The sequence below is a fragment of the Bombina bombina genome, chromosome 1 (genome assembly GCF_027579735.1).
Source record: "Bombina bombina isolate aBomBom1 chromosome 1, aBomBom1.pri, whole genome shotgun sequence".
Taxonomy (NCBI): domain Eukaryota; kingdom Metazoa; phylum Chordata; class Amphibia; order Anura; family Bombinatoridae; genus Bombina; species Bombina bombina.
The window spans coordinates 865,919,796-865,946,465 of record NC_069499.1 but is presented as its reverse complement, the minus strand read 5'-3'; positions in this window follow the sequence as shown (position 1 = coordinate 865,946,465).

The following is a 26,670-nucleotide window of genomic DNA, read 5'->3' as shown; positions in this document are numbered from 1 at the left end:
AGCATAAGAGCCCATGGTTTGAATTCCCCCTCAGTCATGCATACATCTGTCTTCCAAAGAATATCTTCTGGGGAAATGAATCCTCCCATAGAGGCTTCTAAGGTGGGCCACACTATATCACAGTTCTTCTGCCTTCCTTAAATTGAATTCTGGGCTAATCTGGAGGCTTGATAATAGTCCCATAGATTCGGGAACCCCACACCCCCCAACTGTCTGTGTCGCGTGAGAATTTGGCTGGATATCCTAGCATGTTTGTTACCCCATAAGTAAGAAAGAAATGTAGCCTGCAGGGAGTCTAAATCTTTTTTATGTACTCTAATCAGCAGAGTCCCAAAGAGATACAACAATCTAGGTAGTAGAGTAATCTTAATTGCAAAGAGTTTCCCATACCACGAAAAATTATAGTGTTGCCATTTGGAAATCTCGTTTTTCATATTTTTAAAGAGTGCTAAATAATTGGCTTGATAGAGTTTATCATAGTTCGGTGTCAATTTCACTCCCAAATATTGTATATGATCTTTTGCCCACCTAAAGTCAAAGCTGGTCTCAATAAGTTTAATCGGATGGCTAGGGATATTAATGGGGAGGGCCTCGCATTTGTCTGTATTGATCTTGTATACCAAGATAATTGAAAACTTATTTAAAATGTTATATACTACAGGTAGGGATGTCAGTGGTTTGGTCAAAGTCAATAAGACATCGTCTGCGAATAATGTTATCTTGTAAGATTTCCCGAAGAGCAAGGGAGACAGTGGGCACCCCTGCCTTGTGCCGTTTAGTTTATTGAAAGTGTGTGACTGATGTCCAATCGCTGTAACAAATGCCGTGGGGGAGGAGTATAGCGTTTTAATTGCAGACACAAAGGGTCCATCGAGTCCTACCTCTCCTAGTACCATCAGCATATAATTCCAATCCACCCTGTCGAATGCCTTCTCCGCATCCAGTGATAGGAGCAGAGAAGGCATTCCGTGAGCCTTAAAATAATCCATCACTGACACCATCCTCCTAATGTTGTCTGGGGCCTCCCTATCCTATATCTGTTTTAGTCTGTTTGCCAATATTTTCGTTACAATTTTAATGTCTTGGTTTATGAGGGAGATCGGTCGGTAGCTTGAACAATGCTTTGGATTTTTCCCCGGTTTTGGGATAACCACTATTTTAGCTTGGAGTAAATCTTTGGGTAATGGCCTACCTTCTAGGATATGGTTTGCAAATTTAGTGAGATGTGGAACAAGGGTGGCCGCAAACAATTTATAATACTCCCCTGGCAAGCCATCTGGACCTGGCGCCTTCCCAGGTTTTAGGTCCTTAATAGCCTGGTAGACCTCCTTAGAAGTGATTTTGGCATTTAACTGGTCTCTGTCTGAATCTGTTATTTTCCTTAAGTTTGCCTTAGCCAGAAATTTGTAAGTAAGTCCTTAGTAGAGGGAATGTTGCTAACTTTTTTACCATCATAAAGCTCTCCATAATATGAAGCATAGGCATCAACAATCTCTTGAGGGTGAGATGTTTCCACCCCGTCTGTTTTGTGTAGTGCTGGAATGGATGTAGCCATATAGTTATCTCTGATATTTTTAGCTAGGAATTTGTCAGGCTTGTTGGCATACAAAAAGTAGTGTGATTTCATTCTATGGGTATATTTTACCGACTGATCATTGAGAATCGTATCAAGATGTTGTCTTTTTTGTTGTATCTGTTTTAGAATGGATGTTGCTAGTGTCAATTTATGCTGCTTCTCTAAAGTCTCGATATCTTTAGTGAGGGAATTAATTGGGGAGTTTCTTTTTTATATAAGTATCGATTTCTCTTTTATTAATATACCCCTAAGCACTGTCTTGTGTGCCGCCCATACCGACACTGGATTTACAATGGTATCCAGGTTAATATTCCAATATTCCCCCATAGCTTGTAGTATACTAGTATTTGTTTGTGAGTCTCGAAGGCATGTTGGGTCATAAGTCCAAGTCTGCGTCCTATCTCTGTCTTTTAAACTTAAGTAGTATCTGTGTGATCGAGTGGTCTGACCACGTGCATATGTGAATGTTAGCCGATACTAATAAAGGGCATAGGATCTGGCTGATCAAAATATAGTTTAACTTGGAATAGCTAGTATGAGCAGCTGAAAAGTATGTGGTGTCGGTTGTGGTACCATATAGGTATTTCCATGTATCAATCAGAGTATGTGGGGAGAGTAGGTGTAAAACCGTATTAGTCATTGTCCTCAACCGGGTTTGTTTTTTGGATAACTGTACATTTGTCCTGTATTTGTGTGCCTGCAGGTCAATATTAAAATCTTCGGCTAATATTATCCGCATTTGTGACCAGTCTGTTAGTAGATGTGTGATATCCCTAAAGAATGTATCTTGTCTATCATTCGGAGCATAGACATTACAAAACAGTACATCCACACCCTGTATTTGACCCTGTACCATCAAGTATCTACCTTCCTTGTCCGTGATTGATTTAGTATGTTTGAAATGTAGTGAGGAATGTAGCAGTATTGAAACCCCCCTTTTTTTGTGTCTGCCGTGGAGGTGTAGTTCTGCTGGAAGTTTCTATACCAATATTTGGGTATGTGCGGCTTAGTGAGGTGAGTTTCTTGCAAGAAGATTACATTTGCCTGTAATTTTCTATATTGATCAAATGCTGTGCGTCTTTTGCAATCTGAGTTCAACCCTCTCACATTGTGAGAGACTAAATTAATTGTTGGGAGAGCCATATCCATATATATAATACCCCTGTAAGTGAGCAATATTTGACCACTGCAGTCGGTATATGCTCATATAATTACATTGGCAATACTGAAACATAGATCTATAAACAAAATCTAGGTTATTCATAGGACTAAATAAGAAAGGAAAGGGAAGGGCATTATTCCCACAGCGACCAACTCTTATATAATAACAATTGAAGAAAAAATAAAACATATGTACACTATGAATCCAGGCATCTAGCTGCCCAGGCATGCAATTAAGTTCAGTGTAGGTAAATGCAGTATATCTAAATGAAACATGTAAAGTAACATATCGATATCAATGATACTAACAAGTCTAGAGCAATATAAAGACTAAATCCTAGCCTCTAATGGGCTTCATGGTTTCTTGCAATTTTTCACATGATATTACCCAGAATGGACATTCAAGTTTTGAATTTTTTCTTATTCGATACTCTGGTCCATCTGGATTTCCATGCAGATGCCTGTGGACTCTGGGATCCAAGACGTGGTGGAGGAGAAGAATCTTGTTGCATCTCTGGTGGTTCAATATTCATATAACTGCAAATCTCCGGGATATCCTTGTCTGACTTGAGAGTGAACAGCCTGCTGTTATGGGAGATATGGAGGGTGAAGGGATAACTCCTCTGTAAAGGATTTTCTATTTCCTCAACAGAGATGTAGAGGACGCGGGGCAAACCTCCGCTGGAGGGTGCGTATGCACAAATCTTGGAAGAAGTGAATGACGTTCCCTTTGAACTTAAAGGTCTGATGTTTTCTGGAGTGGGAGACTTTCTTTTGGCTTAGGCTTCAGGGCCCTGTGGGCTCTTTCTATCAAGAAATCTGTTTCTCCCTCATCTCCAGTGATTGCCTTGAACAATTGGGCGCGATAGGAAAGCAGATCAGTGGCTTCCACACTCTCTGGAACACCTTTAAGTCTAATGTTATTTTTTCTATTTCTATTTTCAAGATCCTCCATCTTGTCTTGGAGGTCCTGAATTTGTTGCTGATGGTGTGAGATGGTTTCCGTCATCACCATATCTTCTACCAAGGTTTCGTGATCGTTCTCTACTGCCTCCACTCTATCCCCTAGATCGGAGATGTCCTGCTTGATTTCGGCTAAGCTATTTGTTACTGAGGTATGAAGGTTGTCTATTTTGTTCATTAACTTTTCGAAGCTGGTGGTCATGTCAGCTTTGGAAACCAGTGTTTGGAGGTCAGCTTTTGTGACAGCTGTCGAGGTCTCCGATAAATCCTGCTGATTCTCAGCTAAAGTATGAGCCTCTTCACCCTCCCTCTCCAATGTCTCTGACATGTTGAGTCCTTTAGACTCTATCAAATCTACCTCCAGTGTCTGAGATCTATTGTTCCTAGGAATTGAGGGTGTAAATTTCCTCCTTAGTATGGACCTCCTTTCAATATTTTAATGTCTGGTATACCGTTCTCCAATATGACCTCCTCCACCCAAGCCCTATAAAGAATTTCTGTAAGTGGCCCTTTGAGGTCGAAAATACTGATTGCTGCCTATATCAGCTCATAATATGTGAGTTAGCTATTGTAATGATATTGGTGCGGCCGTTATCACTTCAGCCGTCATGGGCCCCTGAGCCTTGCTGCGTCATGCCTGGCTTACCTCCCGGTTAGTGCCCATCTCGGCCTCTGTCTTTCCGCTTGTCATCTTATCTATGTCCGTCTCCAACATAGCGTATCTATAGCTGCCGACAGTGTGGATTTTTCCTGAGCAGGGAGCGCTTCTTATTTGGCACGTACTCGTCACTGCGATATACGGCACCGCCGTTAGGCCTCAAAGTCAGGACCTCGGCATCTACGTGTGCTACAATAAAATAGCCTACAGTCCGGATAAGCTCTGCTTTGTCAGAGGTGTCCCCTCTAAATATTTGCTTGTTAGTTGGTCACATAAGCTTGTTTTGCTAAGTATAGCTCATATACTGCTCGGAGCTCCCAAGATAAGCTGCCATACCAGAGCTTGGTCAGGCTCTGCCCCCCCGTAAAAGAGCTTTTAAAGGGACAGTCTAGTCCAAAATAAACGTTCATGATTCAGATAGAGAATGTAATTTTAAACAATTTCCAATTTACTTTTATCACCAATTTTGCTTTGTTCTCTTTGTATACTTAGTTGAAAGCTAAACCTAGAAGGTTCATATGCTAATTTCTAAGCCCTTGAAGGCCGCTTCTTCTCTCAGGGAATTTTGACAGTTTTTCATCACTAAAGGGTGTTAGGTTATGTGTGTCATATAGATAACACTGTGCTCACGCACGTGGAGTTCAGGTGAGCCAGCTCTGATTGGCTAAAATGGATGTCTGTCAAAAGAACTGAAATAAGGGGGCAATTTGCAGATGCTTAGATACAAGGTAATCACAGTGGTAAAAGTGTATTTATATAACTGTGTTGGTTATGCAAAACTAGGGAATGGGTAATAAAGGGATTATCTATGTTTTTAAACAATAACAATTCTGGTGTAGACTGTCCATTTAAACTTAGGGCAATGCCACATCAAAGGCCCTTTTAACAGCAATTAGTAGTTAGTGTTAGATTAGGGGGTGTTCTTTTTTTGGGAAGGCTTTTTTTGTTTTTATAGGGTTATTAGATTAGGTTTAATTTTTTTTGTTTGTGATTGGTTAGCAGGGGTTCTTTATTTTGCATAATTTTGTTTATTATTTTCTGTAATCTTAGATTTTGTTATTTTGTCGTAATGTTAGAGTTTGTTATTTTTGGTTAGCAGGGGTTCTTTATTTTGGATAATTTCGTTTATTATTTTCTGTAATCTTAGATTTTGTTATTTTTCATAATTTTAGGTTTTGTTATTTTGTTTAATTTTAGATTTTGTTATTTTTTGTAATATTAGTTTTTTTTTTTTGTAGTGTTAGGATTTTTAAATTTGTAATTTAGGTTTTTTATTTTTGGTATCTTATTTTTTTTAAATAGTAATGTTAGGTTTAATTGTAGTTTAAGCTTAGGTATTTTTATTTCACAGGTAAGTTTTTATTTATTTTCAGGTAGTTATAATGTAACTTTAATTTAAAGTTAGCAGGTTTTAGGTTTAGGGGTTAATAGTTTAATTTAGGGAGTTGCAATGTGGGGGGCCGGGGGATCTAGAGGTTTATAGGTTTATTTTAGTATTTGCGATGTGGGAGATGGGGTTTAGGGGTTAATAGGTAGTTTATGGGTGTTAGTGTACTTTGTAACATATTTTTTTAGGAGTTTTGTGACACATTTTTGTTTTGCAAAATCCATAACTACAGGTCTTTGAGGAATGGATCGTTGCTGTATAGGCCACAACGATTACGGTAAAGCCGTAACGTGCGACTTGTAAAACCGGTGAGCTGACCATTCCGCACTCAAAGGCCATTTTTTTTATGCTCATTTGACAAAACAAAGCTGCAGTTTTCATTGAAAAATTATTCTTATATATGAAGGTTCATAATCATGTAGTTTACAATTTGTGTTTAATCTCCCTTTCACATAACATAGAGATACATATACACCTCTAAAGATGTATATGTATACATATGTTTTGCTTCAGACTTGAGAAAGGAAGGAATTCTTCCGAGAGCTTGTCAACTTATAAATGTATAGTTAGTCCAATAAAAAAGTATCATTGCTCAATGCAAAAGATACAGGAAATATGTACGCAGATTATAAAAAAAAACAATATTAAGAACAAAATGGCCCCATGTTTCACTGAAGGCCACAAGCACTCATTCTTGCATCTCTCTCTAACTCTTCTTCTCACATATTGTCGACGATTGGACCCAAAAATTTCAAACTTGTCCCTCCATAACACTCTTTTCCACTGATCTTCATTCCAATGTTTGTGAGCTTTAGCATATCTTAGCCTTTTCACCCTGTTCCCCTTCCGAAAAAGTGGTTTCTTTGCTGCTACCATTCCAGAAAGATCATTCCTGATCAAGTTCCTTTGGACTGTAGAAGGGTCAACTTGGCTTTGCCGATAAATCTGCCAGATGCTGAGCCAGATCCTTGCTGCACTTCTTACGGTATCTCAAAGAAGAAACTCTGATAAACTTCTCATCAAATTTTGAAAGTTTTCTTGGCCTTCCAGTCGTTTTTTTTTGTCCTTGACCTTTCCTGATTCTTCAAATTTCTTTATAACAGCCTGAATACCACATAATGAGTATGCAGTTTTTTTGCTGATTTCCCTTTGAGAGTGGCCTTGCTGATGCAAAAGTATGATTTTATATCTGTCAAATTCTGTGATCTTTGGCATTTTAAATGGAATGATGTGATTGAAAGTTGGTCTTATTAACAAGATTCTAATAAATTAAACTCATGCCATATGTGTATGTAATGCTCAAGCATGTCTTGCACAAACCTGTTGTAATAGACCTTTTACACAGCAGTTATTTTGACATGAAATAGTATACAAATACAGGTGTTAGCAATGACATTATTTAGGGTTCCATTCCTTTTATGTTTACAATAGCCAGGTTCTTGAAATTGCTCTAGTGTAAGGGGAGGTCACACTAAATGCTTGCCACTTTAGTCTATAGAAACAGTTTTTTTTCTAGGGGGGGTTCTGTTTTTTAATACTGCATACAAATATCCTGTATTTTCTGGTTGAATTCTACTAAAAAAACAGAGAAATAATTATATATGGTCATTATACCATTGCTAAAACAACAAATCTAATGGTGGCCTGAGACTTTTGTACTGTACTGTACTGTATATATATATATATATATATATATATATATATATGTCTATATACGTATTTATGTATTTATATATATATATATATATATATATATATATATATAAAGACACATACAGTATATATAAACACATAAATACATTATGTATTCATATATATACACAAATATAGAAGTGCATTGGAGCCCTTTGTAGTAAAGTAGATGAAAACATGTAAAAGCTTATTAATGCAATATTAATTAAAAGTGTTATACCGTGTATTTACTGTAAATGTTTCACATTCCAATGTATTGCAAATAGCAGAATATGTTCTATGCATTTATAAATAAATATTTCAATATATATCTGTATATATCTATACCTATATAAAATCATATAAATGTATATAGGTTTGAATATATATTTGTGCAAAAAAACATCATATATATTTATATAGAAATTTGTATTTATCAATTAATAGAACATATTTTGCTATCTGGAGAACATTGGAATGTAAAATATACATATTTTTGTGTTTGCATGCAGGTAGGGTGTTAGTTTTTTTCCCACTTTTTTTCTCCATTGACTTCTAAGGGGGAATAGGTTATTGCGCGCACAATATTGTAAGTTTTAGCGAGTGAGAAAAAATAGTTTACTTTCAATTTGTAATAGGAGCGCAAAGGGTTACTTCCAGCACAGTTAACGCTCGATCAGGAGCGTTAAACAATTTTTAATCTGGCCCTAAATCAGTTTTATCTGATATTAATATGTACATTTCCCTTTAGAGACAAAAAGCTGATTACTACATTTGACATTGGCAAAATAATCAAAGTACAAAAAATCTTTAAAACCCAAAGTTTAGCATTTAAATTAAAATGTACTTTAAGAGAAGTAATATTGCACAAGAAATGTGACTAAAGTATGATAAATTATCATGTCTTATTTATAGGGTTTAGCAGCGATACTGATTAAACCTCAGATCAGACCCCTGGCCATACAGCACACTCCCATGTTAGAGCTCAGATTTAATCCCAAATGGTTCTGAGGTTGCACTAGAAGCCTGATAACCAAATCAGACCTCAGATCAAACCCAAAATCGCAATGCAGCCACTCTAGAATCACTATACCTTCATCATACCTCAGGTAAGCCTCAAATAGCCCTGCAACAACACTAAAAGCCCTACTCCTTAATCACACCCCAACTAAGCCTCAAATAGCCCTGCAGCCTCACCACTAGAAGCACTATACCTTCATTACACCCCTGCAGAGCTTCAAATAGCCTTACAGCCTTACTAAAAGCACTACAACTTAATCACACCCCAGCTGAGCTTTAAATAGCCCTGTAGCCCCTGTAGAAGGCCTATACCTTCATTACACCCCAGCTGAGCCTCAAAAAGCCCTGCAGCCCCTATAAATGCACTATAACTTCATCGCACCTTATCTAAGCCTCAAATAGCCCTGCAGCCCCAATAGAAGCACTATACCTTCATCACACCTTGGCTGAGCCACAAATTGCCTTGCTGCCGCTCTAGAAGCTGTATACCTTCTCCATACCCTAACAGCCTTAAATAGCCCTGCAGCCCATCTAGGGACCCCATACCCATATTATACTTCAGATTAGACCCTGTGGCCCTGCAGAACATTTAGAAAGCCCATAGCTTCATCATATGCTCAAATCAGATCCCTGACCTGCAGCAACATACCAGTACCTATGTCAGACTTCTGATCAGACTTCCTTGCCTCAACAAAGCCCTTCCTTCTTCTGCATAGCCACATCAGAGCTTGAATCTCAGACTTCTGGCTCTGCAGTCTCTTTCAGCAACATACCCACATAAGATCAAATATCTGCCACTTCAGCCCCAGTGTTGGCTATATACCTGCATCAAATAACAAATTAACCCCCCCCCCCCCCTTGTCACCACATACCCATAGCAGTTCCTTGTTAGACATATAACTTCATCAGATTATAGATCAGATCATTTTGCCATGCAGCCCCTCTGTTGTAGTGGATTGCTGCTCTACAGCTGATTTTAACTATGTATGTAATCCCTCTCCATTAACAAGAGTGGCTTAAACAGTCAAATTGTGTGGTACAAAAGAGGTCAAAATATTAACATTAAAAATGATATCCAAAGCGCTAAGTTTTAATATTTCTTTAAGGTTCATTTACATCTTTAAAGATTATAATCAATTTTGGCACACTTTCAAAAACGATTTGCCACCTCTAGCCTAGACTTCAAAAACTTCACAAAGCCCATGGTACAGAAATGGATTGGAATAAATCCTGTATACTATGAGTTACAAAGAACATATTTTAACTATGTATATATAAAAAAAAATATGTGATGAATCAGTTAATATGGATCACCTTCTTTAAAGTTCACAATTTTGTGCAGATTGTTTGGTTCTTAATGGTCCTGTTCCAAATTGTAAATAAATGTTTATGCTTTACAGTCGATTTACTAACCCAGCTTGCATCTTACTCTGATTTTAATAAACAATGTTACAAAATGGTGCTAATAACAAGTCTTATAGATATAACTAAAGCCAAGGGGTACAACTGAATATTTGTATTTCCTGGTAAAGTTGTTTTATAAATACATTCCAAATAAACCACAGGGCTAGGAGGTTTGGAGACATATGGGTGATTCATTGCCAATAAATATAGGGGGCTAGTTATCAAGCCGTCTACTTTTCTGGCTTCGCCGGCCCAATACGTCCGCCTAAGCTCGCCTACCTTCGCCGCCGCGGACCTGAAAAAATACGCCTAAGTTATCAAATAAAGATTTCAAAAAGCCGCGGGGCGATGAGCAGCGGACTGTGACAGTTATCACTCATCCGATCTCGCTGCCCTTCGGCTTTTTCCCAGCTTTATTGCTAGCCTGTCACTAAGCACTCACACTAAACTGCACTGTTCTACCCCCTATACCGGCGCCCCCGGAGCCCCCCGCAACTCAATAAAGTTACTAACCCCTAAACCGCCGCTCCTAGACCCTGCCGCAACTCTGATAAATGTATTAACCCCTAAACCGCCGCTCCCGGACACCGCTGCCACCTACATTATACCTAGTAACCCCTATCCTGCCCCCCCTATACCGTCGCCCTCTATTATAAAATTATTAACCCCTATCCTGCTGATCCCGCACCTCTCCGCAACTAAATAAATAGTTTAACCCCTAAACCGCCGCTCCATGAACCCGCCGCAACCTATAATAAATTTATTAACCCCTATCCTGCCCCCCACTACGCCGCCGCCACTGTAATAAAATGATTAACCCCTAAACCTAAGTCTAACCCTAACCATAACGCCCCCCTAACTTAAATATTAATTAAATAAATCTAAATAAATTAACTCTTATTAACTAAATGAATCCTATTTAAAACTAAATACTTACCTTTAAAATAAACCCTAATATAGCTACAATATAAATAATAATTATATTCTAGCTATCTTAGGATTTATTTTTATTTTACAGGTACCTTTCAATTTATTTTAACCATGTACAATAACTATTAAATAGTTATTAACTATTTAATAGCTTACCTAGCTAAAATAAAGAGAAATGTACCTGTGAAATAAATCCTAACCTAAGTTACAATTACACCTAACACTACACTATACTTTAATAAATTATTCCTATTTAAACTAAATACTTACCTGTAAAATAAACCCTAAGATAGCTACAATATAATTAATAATTATATTCTAGCTATCTTAGGATTTATATTTATTTTACAGGTAACTTTGTATTTATTTTAGCTAGTTAGAATAGTTATTAAATAGTTATTAACTATTTAATAACTACCTAGCTAAAAGAAATATAAAATTACCTGTAAAATAAATCCTAACTTAAGTTACAATTAAACCTAATACTACACTATCATTAAATTAACTAAATAAACTACCTACAAAGAACTACAATGAAATACAATTACATAAACTAACTAAAGTACAAAAAATAAAAAAAGCTAAGTTACAAAAAATAAAAAATTAAGTTACAAACATGTTAAAAATATTACAACAATTTTAAGCTACTTACACCTAATCTAAGCCCCCTAATAAAATAACAAACCCCCCCAAAATAAAAAAAATCCCTACCCTATTCTAAATTACATAAATTTCAAAGCTCTTTTACCTTACCAGCCCTTAAAAGGGCCATTTGTGGGGGCATGCCCCAAAAAGTTCAGCTCTTTTGCCTGTAAAATAAAAATACAACCCCCCCCAACATTAAAACCCACCACCCACATACCCCTAATCTAACCCAAACCCCCCTTACAAAAACCTAACACTAATCCCCTGAAGATCATCCTACCTTGAGTCGTCTTCACTCAGCCGAGCCACCGATGGAACTGAAGAGGACATCCGGAGCGGAAGAAGTTAATCCTCCAAGCGGCGCTGAAGAAATCTTCCATCCGATGAAGTCATCATCCAGGCGGCGCTGAAGAAGTCTTCGATCCGGCCGATGTCATCTTCAAAGAGGCGCTGAAGAGGTCTTCTATCCGGGCGAAGTCATCTTCCAAGCCGGGTCTTGAATCTTCCTTCCGCCGACGCGGAACCACCTTCTTCACCGACGGACTACGACGAATGACGCTCCTTTAAGGGACGTCATCCAAGATGGCGTCCCCTCAATTCCGATTGGCTGATAGGATTCTATCAGCCAATCGGAATTAAGGTAGGAAAATCTGATTGGCTGATGGAATTAGCCAATCAGATTGAGCTCGCATTCTATTGGCTGTTCCGATCAGCCAATAGAATGCGAGCTCAATCTGATTGGCTGATTGGATCAGCCAATCGGATTGAACTTGAATCTGATTGGCTGATTCCATCAGCCAATCAGATTTTCCTACCTTAATTCCGATTGGCTGATAGAATCCTATCAGCCAATCGGAATTGAGGGGACGCCATCTTGGATGACGTCCCTTAAAGGAGCCGTCATTCGTCGTAGTCCGTCGGTGAAGAAGGTGGTTCCGCGTCGGCGGAAGGAAGATTCAAGACCCGGCTTGGAAGATGACTTCGCCCGGATAGAAGACCTCTTCAGCGCCTCTTTGAAGATGACATCGGCCGGATCGAAGACTTCTTCAGCGCCGCCTGGATGATGACTTCATCGGATGGAAGATTTCTTCAGCGCCGCTTGGAGGATTAACTTCTTTCGCTCCGGATGTCCTCTTCAGTTCCATCGGTGGCTCGGCTGAGTGAAGACGACTCAAGGTAGGATGATCTTCAGGGGATTAGTGTTAGGTTTTTGTAAGGGGGGTTTGGGTTAGATTAGGGGTATGTGGGTGGTGGGTTTTAATGTTGGGGGGGGGGTTGTATTTTTCTTTTACAGGCAAAAGAGCTGAACTTTTTGGGGCATGCCCCCACAAATGGCCCTTTTAAGGGCTGGTAAGGTAAAAGAGCTTTGAAATTTATGTAATTTAGAATAGGGTAGGGATTTTTTTTATTTTGGGGGGTTTGTTATTTTATTAGGGGGCTTAGATTAGGTGTAAGTAGCTTAAAATTGTTGTAATATTTTTAACATGTTTGTAACTTAATTTTTTATTTTTTGTAACTTAGCTTTTTTTATTTTTTGTACTTTAGTTAGTTTATGTAATTGTATTTCATTGTAGTTATTTGTAGGTAGTTTATTTAGTTAATTTAATGATAGTGTAGTATTAGGTTTAATTGTAACTTAAGTTAGGATTTATTTTACAGGTAATTTTGTATTTCTTTTAGCTAGGTAGTTATTAAATAGTTAATAACTATTTAATAACTATTCTAACTAGCTAAAATAAATACAAAGTTACCTGTAAAATAAATATAAATCCTAAGATAGCTATAATATAATTATTAATTACATTGTAGCTATCTTAGGGTTTATTTTACAGGTAAGTATTTATTTTTAAATAGGAATAATTTATTAAAGTATAGTGTAGTGTTAGGTGTAATTGTAACTTAGGTTAGGATTTATTTCACAGGTACATTTCTCTTTATTTTAGCTAGGTAAGCTATTAAATAGTTAATAACTATTTAATAGCTATTGTACATGGTTAAAATAAATTGAAAGGTACCTGTAAAATAAAAATAAATCCTAAGATAGCTAGAATATAATTATTATTTATATTGTAGCTATATTAGGGTTTATTTTAAAGGTAAGTATTTAGTTTTAAATAGGATTCATTTAGTTAATAAGAGTTAATTTATTTAGATTTATTTAATTAATATTTAAGTTAGGGGGCGTTAGGGTTAGGGTTAGGTTTAGGGGTTAATCATTTTATTACAGTGGCGGCGGCGTAGTGGGGGGCAGGATAGGGGTTAATAAATTTATTATAGGTTGCGACGGTGTAGGGGGGGCAGATTAGGGGTTAATAAATGTATTATAGGTGGCGACGGTGTAGGGGGGGCAGGATAGGGGTTAATACATTTAATATAGGTTGCGGCGGGTTCAGGGAGCGGCGGTTTAGGGGTTAATACATTTATTATAGTTGCGGTGGGCTCCGGGAGCGGCGGTTTAGGGGTTAATATGTATAGAGTAGCTTGCGGTGGGCTCCGGGAGCGGCGGTTTAGGGGGTAATAACTTTATTTAGTTGCGGCGGTGTAGGGGGGGTCAGATTAGTGGTGTTTAGACTCGGGGTACATGTTAGGGTGTTAGGTGTAGACAGCTCCCATAGAAATCAATGGGATGTCTGTCAGCAGCGAACTTGTACTTTCGCTATGGTCAGACTCCCATTGATTCCTATGGGATCCGCCGCCTCCAGGCTGGCGCTTTGAAAACCAGGTACGCTGGGCCGTAAAAGTGCCGAGCGTACCTGCTAGTTTTTTGATAGCTAGCAAAAGTAGTGAGAATGTGCCGCACTTGTGTGCGGAACATCTGGAGTGACGTAAGAATCGATCTGTGTCGGACTGAGTCCGGCGGATCGAAGCTTACGTCACAAAATTCTACTTTTGCCGGTCTCGAGCCTTTGATAACAAAGGCGTATCAGCCTCGCCACAAATACGCTGCGGAATACGCAGCGTATTTGAGGTTGACGGCTTGATAACTAGGCCCCATAGACAGCACACTGTGGATTTATTAGTCTTATGGTTCAAACTTGGACAAAATAAGTGTGTAAATGGAGAACTGATTTTATTTAAATTAAATAAATTTCACAAGAAGAAATTTAAGTATTTTATATGGTTAATTATTATTTCCCATTTTTTCTTGTTTTGTCTAATGTTTTCTCTATGGTTCACAATGAGAAAGGATAGAGGGAGAGTAGACTATAGTAATTTTATGTATTACTGACTCAACAGCATTATAAAAAAAAACAAAAAAAACATTTGTTCAACATATGGAAATTTCAATTTCAATATAGGTTTAATGAGTGGACAGTAAACTCTAAGGGATTGATTACAAGTGAGGCGCAAATGTATTTGCGCAAGCAACATAATCTTTTCGCAAAGTTTTTGTGTATGCCCTGATATTACAAAATGAGCGATATGTGCTTCAATCCTTACTGTGATCTTAGAGCTGGAGTTATCGGTTTTCCACAACTAAAAGGTGTCACCAAAACACATTAAAAACACATTACAAAATACAGTTACACTCACATTAACACTCAGCCAGATTACGCGTTTTGAGTTGTAAGTGGCTTGCTAATAACTTGCAAGTTATTTCCACCGCTCACCTTTAATAGCGCTGCTATTACAAAAAATTTCAGATGCTATACAGATAAGGTAGATGTTAAAAACAACAGACTGTACAGAATGACTAGAATAAATAGAGCACAATACTCCCCTCTTGAATGACCGCAGGCTTCTATCAGTCTCTCCCAAAAGACTGTTGATAGATTAGTGGAATTTGGATGTAGAGGCGCTGATCTTTTATCCTTCTGTGTGTTGCTTTGCACACTGAAGAGAGAAACTTGACTTGTGATTTGCGGAAGTTAACACCAAATAATGTGCAGTATACTTACTCCGAAAATTTCAGAGTTCAGCCTCTTCACATAGATTTGTAGCCTGATTTTCCCATATTCAACATTTGACAGATATCTGCAGACAATGGAAATTACACTGCAAGTGATTGTATCTCACAAATTATATAAAGTGCAATATACTCACTCCGAGTAATTCGGAATCCGGTTCCTCACATGTAGTTTGTAGCTTAAAGATACTTCCAAAAAAGGCAGCAGAGAAAAATACTTGTTGTAACAAACACATATTTATTAAAACATGTTGATAAAAAGCTCTTTTTTTGGCTCTACGCATTTCAACGACTGAAATCGTCTTTTTCAAGAGCAGTAAAAAATTTTTGGAAGTGCTGCCTTAGAGTATTACAGGTGTATTTATACAGGTAATCAATGTTCCTGTTCCGGTGATAACACCGGAATAGGAATCACAAATAAAAATATTTTTTATTTATCCCCATCCGATTGTGTTTGAGAGTAATGCAATTTGTGTTTTGCTTAAGCTATTTCGCTTAAAATCTCAATAATTTGCCAAATCGAATCGGTATAAATCAATTTTAACAAGTCAAAGTAATTAGCCAATCACAGCAAAGTTACAAAGTAGTTCCCTTTCGAGTCCCGATCTTGTGTGTTTCCCTTTCAGGTCCGACAAAGGTTGCGCTGTCACGTGTCACAATCGGACCAATCGTATGACGAGCGCTGTTCCAAATGCTCCATATGGTTTGTATAGGAATATATTTCCAAAGCCGGTCAGACAGTCCCATGTCACATGTCTTTAGTCGGCCAATCCTCTTTTGAGCGATGTTTGTTCACCGTATTCCGATTGTAACCAATTCTTGTCTTTTTAGTTTTTTCTAAGGGGTATGTAATGAAAGTGCAGATCACTTTAGGTCATATATTGAATGTATGTAAAACAATTTATCTTATCTAAACCAAAATTGCATTTGATTAAACAGGATAGTAAGTTTACAAAAAAAAAAAAATTACAGGTGATTACCCGTGTTCACCCACAGACATCCGGTCTCCACGCGGCAGCCTTCCACACTGGCGTTGGAACAGGCGTGTGACGTCATTGACCCGTGACATAGGCACATAATGGCAATGAAACCGTTGTCTAGGAAACAATGTCAACACACTGCAGCGGTATGTCAATTGTGTGAGAGACGGATGTCTGAAGGTGATCAAGCAATCACCAAATATCAACAACATTTAAACAAATATACAGGTTAGGTATACTATTTTACAATATATACTCAAACAATAATGCTACCATCTATACACACTGGTATCAAGGTAGCAACATAATGCAACTGTATACATCTAATGATAGACAAGCAGCCCATAGACAGCTAGAACTATAGAAGATGATAATATATACACAATCTTACAGCAGCCCTACCGAACTGCTAAATAAGAGAACATAAAGTGTCATATTCTAGACACTGCACACTACATAACAAGTTGTGCACAGAAAGCATGAAAGCTTAATAAGGTTATGTACATCAATCAATATATATATGATCTTATATTATAACTAACCCTAATGTAAACAGCCTAGATGCATCATGTCTCAGGAAGAGGGTAGAAACAACACGGATTGTAACCATCATCAATATCATTTACGGTAGCAACAAGTGAAGTCTATATTCGCATTCAGACCCTTGGGTAGTAATAGAGGTAGTCCTCTGTTACCTCCTCTCTTAGGACATGGAACATGGTCAATTAGTATTGCCCTCAGCATAGATATAGAATGGCCTGCTTGTAAAAAATGTCTAGTCACAGGCTGGTCCGATCGACCCTCATCCAATGCTTGACGAATCGCCGACTTATGATTAGCGAGTCTTTAGCGGAAAGAAGTCACCGTCTTTCCCACGTAGTAAAAAGAGCACGGACAAATGATGACATACTGTATATCACAAAATCAGATGTGCACAAAAATCTGTGTCTGATGTTATATCTCTTATTCATGTGAGGATGGTTGAACGTGTTCCCAGTCAGCAGGTTATTACAGGTAACACAACTTCCACTTCGGAAGCAACCCAGTTTACCTTTGGGTAACCATGTTTGTTTTTCATAACAATGAGTGGGATTATTATTCACCAGCATATCATGTAAATTACTTGCCCTTCTGTATACTACCCTTGGTGCTGTTATCTCCTGAGATCACCTTCCAATTCTCCTTGATTGTGAAGGCTAGAGCCCGTGTACCAGGTGTATATGTCGTGATGAAGTTCAATCGTTTGTCATCTTTCTTGATATTTTTCCGTATGGTGAGATTATCCTGTGTCCATTCCTATGCTCTTTTGCATTGCTCAGTAATCAAATCCACGGGATATCCTCTTACAAGGAAACTTGATGCCATTTCTGTTAGTTGACAGGTCTTGCGATGGTTGTCCGTGTTATTAGGCACCACCCACAGGAGCTGCGAAGAACTGACCCCATCCCTTTGAAATTTAGGATGATAACTATTGTAGTGTAAAATGGAATTTTTGTCTGTACTCTTTTAAAACAAAGTAGTATGTAGTGCATAGCCATCATTTATCTTTGTTTTGTAGATTTCCAAGTCCAGGAAGTGTATAGTCTTCGTATCACATTCCATCTTAAATTTTATAGTGGATGGAAGAGAATTCAAATCAGTAAACCACTTATAAAGATTATCCACAGTGTCATGCCGGATCAAAAACACATCGTCGATATAGCGACGGTATAACTTGATGGGATTATGCCTGGAAAAGATGTTGATATTTTCATACATGGCCATATAAATGATGGCATACAATGAGGCCATGTTAGACCCCATCGCCGTGCCCATCGTTTGCAGAAAAAAAATAATTTTCAAACCGGAAAAAGTTATTTTCCAGGCAGAATTCCACCAAGTGTAATAGAAACTCCACAGGGGGCCCTACATAATGTGCATTGTGGGTGAGCATAAGTCGCAACATCTCAATCCCATGTGTGTGTGGGATAACAGTATACAGGCTAACGACGTCCATGGTGACCAGGATGTTGCTCTCCTGTATATCATGTTTATTTTTTTAGCAAACTGATCAGTTCAGAAGAATCCTTAAGGTATGAAGCTGTATTTTGTACAAAAGGTTGAAGTTAAAGTCCACATATTCAGCCAGAGGCTGAAGGAGAGAGCCCCTGGCAGATACAATCTAGAGACTTATGCACCTTTGGCAACAAATATAAAATGGGACACACCGGGTAATCAACCGTCAGAAAACCGTATACATCTTCATCAATAGTATTGGCAGTAAATGCCATTTTAAGGAATTCGTCAATCAATCTTTTGAATTTTACAGTCAGATTGTAAGTAAGTTTACAGTAGGTGACTCCATCTAGTAACTGTCTATATGCCTCTTGTCTATATTTAGAGTAATCTAAAACTACCGTGGCCCCACCCTTGTCCGCTGGTCTAATGATAATATTAGCATCAGTAGCTAATGATTTAATAGCATCCTTTTCAGATTTACTGAGATTATCTTTATAAGGGGGTATTTGTTGTTGTATGTTGTTCAAGGTAGAGGCACACATGCAATGGAATGTTTTAATAGAGGTATGGACATTGACAGGTTCATAAGTACTAGGGGATTTGAACGGTTTAACAGTGTATTCTCCCTGATCCTTAAAAAAATCTTTTAATTTCAATTGTCTTCAAAACCTACCCATGTCAACCTGTATATCAAAACTGTCACATTTGGGAGTAGGGACAAAGGTTAAACCCTTGTTGAAGACCTTCACCTCATCACCTGTAAGAGGTCTAGAGCTGAGGTTAAATACTATTGTTTGTTCTTCTTTGTATTGTTCTTTCTTTTTGCGCCCCCCCCCCCCTCCTGACGCGTCTGTGTCTGGGCCCTGTGGTAAAGGGGGATTTTGTGCAGATCTGGTACTTACTCCAATGTGTGTTTGAATATGTGTTGTAGGTTGTGGTTCATTATCAGAGGAGTCACCACCGCTACTGTCAACAGTGGTCAAATTTGCACGTCTGTTTTTATTAAAGGGCTTCCTACGGTTGTAGGGAGATGTATTATCCTGGCCATACAGCCATCTACATACCCTTTTATCCCTAAAATCATTCTCTACAGTGACAATTTTTTTGTTTTTGAAATTCAACAGATCATTCTTGTATTTGCCTACCTGTGTTTTAAGTTTAGTTATTAAATCAGTGGTATTATCAGCCACCAAAATACCCAAAAGTGTGTCTTTGACTAAAGCAATTTCATTCTTAATAGTACCCTTCAATCTGGGTACCTCCTCAATCACCAGTAGCATCAGATCGTGTGAACATTTATTTAAAATACCACACCATCTTCTGCAAAACTTAATGTTTGTTCTCCCCAAAGTAGGTTTGTTTTTGACACGAAAACCTCTGGGGATAAATTTAAGCTTGTGATATTTAGACAGATACACTGCATTTAGATAGAAATCTACTTCCTTCTTTTCTAAATGTAATAATTTATGGAAAATATTATTGGGGGTCTCACCTTTGGTCTCTTGCAGCTCCTGCAGGTCTGCGTCACATCTGATGTATGCAGCATCATCTTCAGTAAATGCAAAATCTTCAATCTTGTTATAGGGATCATCAAGCATACGATCCTGGCTTGATGTAGTAGTTTCCATTCTCCTGAGAACCAATCAATTTATGTAACAGTTGACTTATGCAGTATGAGCAGTAAGGGCAAATAGAGTAAACAGCAAGGATCTGTACATTCCTCCAATTAGTACAATCTATAAAGACATATAGATTATTATAAAAAGTTTTAATGCATACACAAGTATGCTGTGGGTGCTTGTTTCCAGATTAAATCATATGAAGAAGCATGTAGAGAAACAGCACACACCATCAAGAGAATACCCTGGGGCTCTGCTATGTAGAATTGTATAATCAATGTTAAGAAACCTTACGCTCAGCAAACTGCATCTCAAGGCTCCCAAAGTAGGCAATGCAAACAGGGAATTTTTAACCAAACAGCTTTTTTATTGCTTAAACATGGTCCAAACATTTCGGCTCCCCCTGGAGCCTTTTTCAATGGAGGCCGTGCAGACATAACAGGACAATACAGAACCCACTACTTAAATACCCTTAAGACTAACAACCCACTAAGTGATTATCCGTGTTCACCCACAGACATCCGGCCTCCACACGGCAGCCTTCCACACTGGCGTCGGCACAGGCATGTGACGTCATTGACCCGCGACATAGGCACGTAATGGCAACGAGACCGTTGTCTAGGAAACAGTGTCAAAACACTGCAGCGGTATGTCTATTGCGTGAGATGTGAATATAGACTTTGCTTGTTGCTACCGTAAATGATATCGATGATAGTTACAATCCGTGTTGTTTCTACACTCTTCCTGAGACATGATGCATCTAGGCTGTTTACATTAGAGTTAGTTATAATATAAGATCATATATATATTGATTGATGTACATAACCTTATCAAGCTTTCATGCTTTCTGTGCACAACTTGTTATGTAGTGTGCGGTGACACTTTATGTTCTCTTATTTAGCAGTACGGTAGGGCTGCTGTAAGATTGTGTATATATTATTATCATCTTCTATAGTTCTAGCTGTCTATGGGCTGCTTGTCTATCATTAGATGTATACAGTTGCATTATTTTGCTACCTTGATAACAGTGTGTATAGATGGTAGCATTATTGTTTGAGTATATATTGTAAAATAGTATACATAAGTTGTATATTTGTTTAAATGTTGTTAATATTCGGTGATTGCTTAATCGCCGCGTGGAGACGGGATGTCTGTGGGTGAACACGGGTAATCACTTAGTGGGTTGTTAGTCTTAAGGGTATTTAAGTAGTGGGTTCTGTATTGTCCTGTTATGTCTGCATTGAAAAAGGCTCCAGGGGGAGCCGAAACGTTTGGACCAGGCTACCTGTTTAAGCAATAAAAAAGCTGTTTGGTTAAAAATTCCCTGTTTGCATTGCCTACTTTGGGAGCCTTGAGACGCAGTTTGCTGAGCGTAAGGTTTCTTAACATTGATTATACAATGCTACATAGCAGAGCACCAGGGTATTCTCTTGATGGTGTATATTATCCTCGAAACGTCACATGTTTTACAAGTAAAATTGATCACTAAAAATCCCAGTGAGTGCAAGTCTTTTGTATCTGTATTTATATGTATATATATATATATATATATATATATATAAATACAGATATGTCTATATATGTGTACATATGTATTTATATGTGTATATATGACTGTTAACACACATATATAAATACATATAAACACATAAATATATAAGTATACAAATATAGACATATATAAGTACATTAGAGCCCTTTGCCTTTAAGTAGATGAAAACATGAAATAAAACATATTTATGCAATATTCCTATTATTATCGCGTTTGCGTGATAGTCGGGTGTTAAGTTTCTTTTCCACTTTTTCGTCTCCATTGATATCTATGGGGGAATACACGCATAAGCAGAAGATAAAATAAGTTAGGATTTTTGCGTTAGTCGGGTTAACACTTGCGAAAAATATGTTTTTTTTTTAAACTTCTAATTCGAATGCAACCCGACTAGCGCAAAAAGCTTTTACCACGCCACTTGTTATCTAGCCCTAAATTTGTATTCTACAATTGTGCAGCATGGGCAAATACAATACAAACCCAGTACAAAAAGAGTGGTGTCTTGCAGGGGAATAATAACAAATAATTCAAAATTATTGAATGGCGGGTTTATCTCACTCTATTAACAACAATACATTTATTTGATACAATTTGAGTCCCTGCTCTGAAGGATTTCCATGGGTGCAAGTGAAGACCCTGTTCCAAGGAGCTTACAATCTAATGTTTCAGTGCTTTGCTCAAAGAACTTACAATCTTGTGTTTAAGGAGAACTTACCTCTGGGTATAGTGTAGAGAAATAAGAGAATTCCCTTATGTAAGACCGCACTCAGCATGTGACGTAACACTAGACCCTCTGAAATCTTCAATCTCCCTGCCACTGCCATAGAATATTCCAGTCTTTGTTATACTGCTTTTCAGATATGAATCAGTCTATGCACATCTTGTAAGGATTTTTTATCCAATGTAAGAAGATAGGTGCATACTGTACCTTATAATGCAGTATTTTTTTCAGTTTCTAATTTGAGGTATAAAATACAGGATCATCCCATGAGGTATCAAATCTTGTGCTTCCCTAGGACTCTCTGCTTTAAAAATCCAACAGTAGCACTTGTCCCATGGTGACTGTAGACATTCAAGTTTAGTTTCATAGATATAGTAGTCCTTGTTCCAGGGTGATGCAGTTCTCAGATAAAATTGTAAACCAGCTGCAAGGTGCTTATTACCTACTGCTGGTATTGGTATCCCTACGCCAAGGCATTGCATTGAGGATATAAGTGCAAACATATTAATCATATTATTGTATTCTCTTTGCCAAGATCCTTCACATTATTACATTATTCAGATGTGTGCATTGAGAATGGATTTAAGCCATTCAATTTTATTTCATAGCGCTGCAGAATCTGTTATAACCGATAATAATAATAATTTAATATCAGTTTATTAAAGTAATAGCAGCGTAAGCGTAATTATGCTTTATTGTTGGTGTTATGATTCAAGTTCTAGTGTCACAGAGATGATTTGGATATCATATCAATAAGCCTTGAAAAGTACAGAAAGCTTTAAACATACCAAACCAAATTAAAGCTAAACATTTTTATGAAATGGGAAAGTACAGGAAAAGGAGGACAAAAACGTGAGAAATGATCTGACCTCACTGCACATGTCTGTAGGCTCTTGGAGCAGGATCTGTATTTACAATCTAGTGTGGTAATGAGATGTCTTGCTCAAACAGCTTACAAACTTGTTAATCTCAGAAAATCTTACCTTAGATACTTACAGTTCAGTAAAATAAAAATCCTTGAAGGACGTCTGCCATCAGCTAGTATACCTCTATATCTATACATATATTTTTGATTTGGTCTAGCTATAAGACACTATTTTGTTGCAAATATTTGTAATATATATTTTATTATCTGCCCTGTCCTTTAGTGCCTCCTAGAGGAACTTAGTTTCAGGTGTGTTTTGTAATTATTTATCCAATTGTTTTATTTTTACATTAAAGATGGCAGCCAATGGCATTTCTAAGAGGGTGCAAACTCCCTAATTTCTAGGTTGCATCCCCCATTCTGCTAAATAGGAGGTAGAAAATAAACAGTTAGCCATGACCTAAACTGCCCGCTGAACAAACTTTCCCCTCCGCTCTTCTATGCTGACCACACCCATAGAACACCTTAAAGGGACACTGTACCCAAATTTTTTCTTTTGTAATTCAGAAAGAGCATGCAATTTTAAGCAACTTTCTAATTTACTCCTATTCTCAATTTTTCTTCGTTCTCTTGCTATCATTATTTGAAAAGAAGGCATCTAAGCTTTTTTTTTTGGTTTCAGTACTCTTGACAGCACTTTTTTATTGGTGGATGAATTTATCCACCAATCAGCAAGGACAACCCAGGTTGTTCACCAAAAATGGTCCGGCATCTAAACTTACATTCTTGCATTTCAAATAAAGATACCAAGAGAATGAAGAAAATTTGATAATAAGAGTAAATTAGAAAGTTGCTTAAAATTTCATGCTCAATCTGAATCATTTTGGGTACAGTGTCCCTTTAAATTCGGCCCACAAGCTTTCTTGACTCCAAAGGTTAACATACCTCCTCCAGATTAATAGGTTGCTACAGCACATCAGCAAAGAAAGAAAGAAGACTGATTTTTTTAATGGATTTAGAAGGCATTGGAGACAGTCTGTGCAAATGAATTATTTTACTAGTTGTGATTTGCCCAGTTATAAAACACTCAACATTGTAAAAATGCCTTCACTCATAACTCATAGCTAAACTAGATCACATACAAAATAGTCGGAAGAGACTATTATAACACACATGTGGGCATACTTACTTTACAAACTGTTCTGCTGCCATGTGCACGTCCAGAGATTCCTCCTAGAGTGCCACTTGCTGTCATTTGTAGTTTCCCAGATAGAAACTAAGAGCTAGTGGATAACTATATGCAAATCACAGTCAATTAAACAGCAAGTGGCTTGCTATATAGGACACTTGTGCCATATGTTTTGCCCACTATTCTAGATATAATCAAGAGTAACTAGGCTAAATTTGTCATAAGGGGTGCAAAACTACTCCAGTCTTCCTCGTGGCACCACCCCTGTGCTGAGTGGGAGGGACAAAATATTCCATCCCTGCTGTATATTCTTTCCACCTACCCATTAGCACCCAGTAATGCCACAGACTGGCAACTCTGCCAACAGAACATCTGTGATACCATCTCCTCTACTCTGATCCTGCCTATAGAACAACAGTGACTCCGTCCACACGTTAGCATTATCGGCTCTATTAATTGGTTGTTGGAACCACCACTGATTCAGAGAGGGCGTATAAGTGAAGCAGATTTATAATGCAACTGATTATCTTTTATTTTGTCGGCTAAGCACTTGGGTATCAAAAAGAGGTAATGAATGGTGGGAGAACAGTCTTCTTAATAGAATATTACCCTAGAAGGTTAGTCCCCCATAATATGTTTATATGTAGGGGGAAAAATATGTTCCCATCTTTACTTCTGAAAATTGTAAATTCTGCATTGTTTCTGGAGTGGATTCTGCAGAATTCAGAACGTTGGCCCTTTAACATGCCTCAGTGTAGTATGTTCCAAAAGCATACAAGATACACATGTTTAAAGGGACATTAAACAATTTTCTTTCAGTTTCAAATTTATTTCTATTATCAGATTTGCTTTGTTCTTTTGTTATTCTTTGTTGAAGAGATATCTAGATAGGTAGCGTGCACATGTCTGTAGCACTACATGACAGGAAATAGTGCTGCCATCTAGTGCTCTTGCTTATGCATAACATTGTTGAAAAACTGCTGACATATAGTGCTGCAGACACACTCCTGAACTTACCCTCCTTCAACAAAGGATAACAAGTAAACAAAGGATAACAAAAAGACAATATGATCATATAAGTAAATTAATTTTTTTTCAAATTGTATGTTCTGTCTGAATCATGAAAGAAACATTTTGGGTTTTATGTCCCTTTAAGAGTTTTTTTCAAGGGATATGTCACTGAACTGCAAGGTAATTCAATTTCTGCAAAGAAAATGAGCATTTATAATTGAACAGTTATGATACATACAGATCTTTTAAAATGATTAACAGATGATCCTTTAACCCCTTAACTGCTGAGCCATTTCTACCCCTATGCTGAGCTGTGTTGGAGTTTCAGATGCTGTTCAACTATAAGCCCCACTGTAGGTCATTTTTTCAGTGAGAAACCCACTACAAACCCTGCAGATTCAAAATAAATAATTATTTTATGTATGTATCATGGCATGTGAGAACTCTATAACAAAATGTGTGGGGAAAAAATATTTTTATTACAATTTGCATAAATAAAGTTGCAAATATAGGCCTCCATTACATATGCAGCGTCGCCCGCAAAAGCCGGTGATGCTAGATTTTACGCGATTTTGGTATTACATATACGGCGTAGCATACAAGTTACGCGCGTATATTTCACCCGTTGCTCGCAATTTTTACTCCCATAAGCTAAAATGGGACTGCGTCATAAATCGGTATCAAATATCCAGCGCAAGGCCTTACGTGGCAAAAATGGAGAAATCTTACTCCATTTTTACCTCGCCATAAAAGGCAGACGTAGCAGGCCTTGCGCTGAGTATGGGAGTAACTCCCGAAAATGCCTTGAAAAATAAACTAACTCCTAACGCATGCACAATGTCTATCTACCTGTCAACTGCAATCCCCCACCGCAATAACTAATAAAGTCTATTAACCCCTAAACCCCCAAACCCACACCGCAAGTAATAACTTAATTATTAACCCCTAAACTGCCATAGCCCACAACGCAATAAACCTATTCAAGTATTAACCCCTAAACCGCCATAGCCCACATAGCCTATTAAATGTATTAACCCCTAATCTGCCGCCGCCAATGTCGCCGCCACTATAATAAAGTTATTAACCCCTAAACCTAAGTCTAACCCTAACACCCCCCTAACTTAAATATGATTTAAATAAATCTAAATAAATTTACTATTATTAACTAAATTATTCCTATTTAAAACTAAATACTTACCTGTAAAATAAACCCTAATAGTGCTACAATATAATTAATAATTACATTATAGCTATTTTATAATTTATTTTTATTTTACAGGCAACTTTGTATTTATTTTAACTAGGTACAATAGTTATTAAATAGTTATTAACTATTTAATAGCTACCTAGTTAAAATAAATACAAATTTACCTGTAAAATAAATCCTAACCTAAGTTACACTAACACCTAACACTA